At 46.3% G+C, this 4885-nt stretch overlaps 1 long non-coding RNA gene across 1 annotated transcript; it reads right to left on the bottom strand.

Moving 5' to 3' along the window:
* Positions 1–1122: 1122 nt before the first annotated feature.
* On the bottom strand, positions 1123–4509 carry LOC114814343. The gene is made up of 2 exons (XR_003762133.1): positions 3828–4509; positions 1123–1621 (listed from the first exon to the last, which is right to left on the bottom strand). It is a non-coding gene; the product is annotated as an uncharacterized LOC114814343 (long non-coding RNA).
* Between the last annotated feature and the right edge of the window lie 376 nt (positions 4510–4885).

Here is a 4885-nt window from a genome sequence, read left to right as displayed (position 1 = left end):
ATCTCTGGACCTCAGTTTCCTCAACTGTAAAATAGGGATTCAGTGCCTGTTCTCCCTCCTGATTAGACTGTGAGCCCAAGGTAGGACAGGGACTGTGTCCAACCTGATTTGCTAGTAATAATAATAATGATAATAATAATAATGTTGGTATTTGTTAAGCACTTACTATGTGCAGAGCACTGTTCTAAGCGCTGGGGTAGATACGGGGGAATCAGGTTGTGCCCCGTGGGGCTCACAGTCTTAATCCCCATTTTACAGATGAGGTAACTGAGGCACAGAGAAGTTGTGACTTGCCCTCAGTCACACAGCTGACAGGTGGCAGAGCGGCGATTCGAACCCATGACCTCTGACTCCCAAGCCCGGGCTCTTTCCACTGAGCCACGCTGCTTCTCTAGTATCTATCCTAGGGCTTAGAACGGGGCTTGACCCATAGTAAGCAGTTAACAAATATAATAATAACGACAATGATAATAATAATGGTGTAATCCGATATATAATAATGTTGGTCTTTGTTAAGCGCTTCCTATGTGCAGAGCACTGTTCTGAGCCCTGGGGTAGATACAGGGTATTCAGGTTGTCCCACGTGAGGCTCGCAGTTAATCCCCATTTGACAGATGAGGTAACTGAGGCCCAGAGAAGTTAAGTGACTTGCCCAAGGTCACACAGCTGACAGGTGGCAGAGCCGGGATTCGAACCCATGACCTCTGACTCCCAAGCCCGGGCTCTTTCCAGTGAGCCGCGCTGCCTCTGCCCAAAAAGCACAAACCGAGAGGCAGGATGTTTGAAACCCAGATGCAGCCCTGACAACGAAAGCTGGCCGACGATTTTCCACTTGGAAAATATTTCCCTTCTCTGTGTCCCCGGCGATCTCACGCCTCACCGAGGAGAGGCATTTCAGGGGACGTCTAGTAAGAGCGTGCTAGTTTCTTCTCACACGAATAGAGTTTTCAAAACAGGCAGGCTGACGAGAGAAGCCTCACGCCGAGATGAAAGAACCGTGTAAGAGAGGTGGGGATGGGGGTAAGGGAGGTGACGGGGTGAGGAAAGCCTGGCTAAACCATCCTTTTCAGACACCTGTGCTCTACAGACCTCGTTCTAATAAACTCAAGCGCAGGCTCCATGCCATTTCAACAGATGGGTATTAATGTTGAAGGCAAAGAGATCGTGTATGGTATATATTTCAATTACGAATGCCTGGAGTCACATTCCCAGTTGAAACCGTGTCCATTCCAACTCTCTGAGCTGTAACAAACGGGGGATCGTGCCAGACGTGACGTAGCCTGCCCAGAGGATTCACGTTCCGAAAAAATCCCCGCTCTCCGGGGGAAGCACGTATTCCGTTGGACAAGTCGCGCCTAGTTCTCTGTCAAGAGATGGCCCTTCCCTTTTGGCTTTTGACCGGAAACAGATGGAAAGGGACGAGAGGTGTCGTTCCCACTACGCAGATGTGTTTCATCAGAAGCAACAGGACTTCGAAAGCCTCAGCGATTCTCGATGTCGGTCCGTGTTTCGGCTTCCTAAGACGACCCCGTCTCTACCGCCACGGGGCTAGACTGCGGACAGCGGTTCCATCTGCGGTTCTCCCCTGATGACAGAGCAGGTTATCGCAAATGAAAACAACCTAGAACGAAATCGGGACACCAGTGTTGCCCAGGGCTCATAGCGGGACTTGGGAGGGGAATATCCAACAGCGTAATTTCTCCTCAAATAGCTGGTGGGTGAGGGGAAGAGTTCGGAGGTCCACAAGCAAATTTTACGGGTAATAATGGAGCGAGGATTGTCTCCAGACTCTCTCTAGGCCACGCTGTTCCTCTCCACCAGTTACCCGGAAGAGACTTCCACCAAAACAAGGCCTAGAGGATAGAGGGCAGGCCTGGGAATAAGAAGGTTCTGGCTTCCAACCCCAGCTCTGCCACTAGTCTGCTATGAGACCTTGGGCAAGTCACTTCACTTCTCTGGACCTCAGTTACCTCATTCGGGAAAATGGGGATTAAGACTGTGAGCCCCATGTGGGACAGCGACTGGGTTCAACCTGATTACCTTGTATCTATGTCAGCTCTTAATACAGTGCCATGGCATGTAGTAAACACTTAACAACTACTATATATATATATATATACACATATACTGAATATATATACATATATATATACTGAATACATTTATATAAACTGAATAATATATATATACACTGAATATATATACACTGAATATATATACTAAATATATTTATATATATATATTCAGTGTATATATATATATACATATATATTTAGAGAAGCAGCGCGGCTCAGTGGAAAGAGCCGGGGCTTGGGAGTCTGAGGTGAGGGTTCGAATCCCAGCTCTGCCATTTGTCTGCTGTGTGACTGTGGGCAAGACTCTTAACTTCTCTGTGCCTCAGTTACCTCATCTGTAAAATGTGGATTGACTGTGACATGGGACAACCTGATTACCCTGTATCTACCCCCAGCACTTAGAAGAGTGCTCTGTACATAGTAAGCGCTTAACAAATACCACCATTATTATTATTATATATTTAAGCAGGAAAGGAAAGGCCTGACAGACTTTGGGAGAGGTTTCCTCAGAGTACAGGGGGAAAAGTACCAATCGATCAATCCATGGTTCTTATTGAGCACTTACTGTGTGAACAGCCCCGTACTAAGTGCTTGGGGAGAGCACAATATTACACTATAACAGACACATCCCCTGCCCACGATGAGCTTACGGTCTAGAGGACCAGTGACATCTATTGAGCGCTTATGGAGGGCAGAGGACTCTACTAAATACTAGGGAGGCAAGAAAATACAGCAAAATAAGTAGATACATTCCCTACCCACAGCAAGCTTACAGTCTAGAGGATCGATGGTATTTATTGAGTGCTTACTTTGTGCAGTGCACTGTACTGAGTTCTAGAGACATGTTCCTAGCCCACAGTGAGCCTGCTGTCAAGAGGGGAGACTGCAAATGGGAGAAAAAGCTGGCAACTCAGCTGGATTAGAAGATTAGAAGTGGGAAGGTGGGGCAGTAAGAACAATAAGCTAAAGATGGAGTTGTCCAATCAGTAGAGGAACTTGAAATCATGGCCAATTTGGGGTCTCTCCCCTAGGCCTTGGGCAGCCACTGTAGGTCCTCAAGTGAAAGTGATCTCTTAGTGGCGATGGGAAGAAAAGATGATTTAAGCAGGGACAGGGAAGAATAGGAAGAAAGGGCAGCAGTTCTGATTCACCCCTATCTCTTGCAAAGGAGTAAGTTCAATTATCCGACTAATTCATGCTCACCCTTTGCAGTGCCAGTGTGTTCATTTTCATCTTTTTTATGGTATTTGTTAAGCACCTTCTATGTGCCAGGCACTGAACTAAGAGGTGAGGGGGTTGCTGCTCTTCTACTATTTCCTAATAAAATAATAATTATAATTGTTATTATTATTAAGCACTTACTATATGCCAAGCACTGTTCTTAACAGTGGGGTAGATGCCAGTTAATCAGGTTGGACACAGTCATAAAAATAATGACCTTTCACCCACTCCAAATACTAGCCGGCTAGTTAGAAATGTGGGTGCCCACCAGCTTTTCATACTGTTTGAACTCTGAGTACGTAATAAACATACAATTTACACATATCGTCCGGAGAGGAAAGGTTTGTAATTAATGTCAAATGATTCCCCCGATTCTCAATTGCCCGGATAAGCTCATTTTGAGGATTCAGAAGATCTGGGAGATCACGTGGATCTATAAACAACCTTCTCTGCGTCTTTATCATATGCAAATCTGACCTTTTATGCACGGTCCTGCAAAAAGCCTTTAAATGCGTGGTTAGCATGGCTTACATTTCTCCAGAATGCTGATGGTGGATGCAGAACAGACCATTAGCTGACAAAGTTAGTCTGCTCTATGCTAATTCATTCCGTTGCCTGCCAGTGTTTATCTCTGATGAAGCCTTTTAGTGAACTGGAGTTCAATAGGACGTTAACAGATTCAGCTCGGCGGGATCCGAACAGGGTAGTTAATGTGCTGATGAGGAAATATCCCTAGGAGCTCAACGTAGATTACGCTTGGCGCATCTTTTTCTTTTGTCTCGACCCCTCGGCCAACGGAAAAGGAGCCAAACCGAACTTGGAGTATAATTTTTTTATCCCCTTCTAAATCAACAATGACGGCGTTACGTTACCGCGTAAGTGATCAACCAGTGTGGCATTGAGATTGAGAGTTCTAGAAGGTTAGTTCACACGTCTGGTGTCCACGTACTTCTTTCCCAGCACCTCTTACACGTACGCACCGAAAGAAGGTTGACGATCCTTGTGGCAAGGGATTCTTCGCACAGCAACAGAGATCCCTCCACCATTTCGACTGCTGGCACCACCGCTCGACTTAAACGGCATCTTCCCAAACCCACGCAAGTGGACTGAGGCAAAATCCCGCTCCTTGGAGTTGAGGCTTTTGAATCGGGAGACCGCGAACATTTCTCTCCAGGTTAGGGCAACATAACTTCAAGGAGCCTGAGTCAGTCTCCCCTCCTCACCTTACAAAACAAAGGACGAGGTAAAAATATTTAATGGAACAAAAGTACCTGAGAGAGGGTAATCTCCCTAACAAGAATGTGAAAAGCAGTTGGGCTAGGTGGAAAGAGCAAAGGCCTAGGAGTCCGAGGGCCTGAGTTTTAATCCTGACTCTGGCACTTGCCTGCTGGGTGACTTTGGCCAAGTCACTTACCTTCTCTGAGCCCCAGGTTCCTCATCTGCGAATGGGGATTCAATACCTGTTCTTCCTCCTAATTAGACTGAGACCCCCACTGTGGGGCGGGGACTGTGTCTGACCTGATTATCTTGTATCTACTCCTGTCTTTAGAAGAGTGCCTAATATATAGTAAGCTCATGGCAGCCCAATT

Source organism: Ornithorhynchus anatinus, chromosome 9, assembly GCF_004115215.2.
Source record: "Ornithorhynchus anatinus isolate Pmale09 chromosome 9, mOrnAna1.pri.v4, whole genome shotgun sequence".
NCBI lineage: Eukaryota > Metazoa > Chordata > Mammalia > Monotremata > Ornithorhynchidae > Ornithorhynchus > Ornithorhynchus anatinus.
Note: the sequence above shows the minus strand (reverse complement) of the source record. Positions and strands in the feature narration are given on the sequence as shown.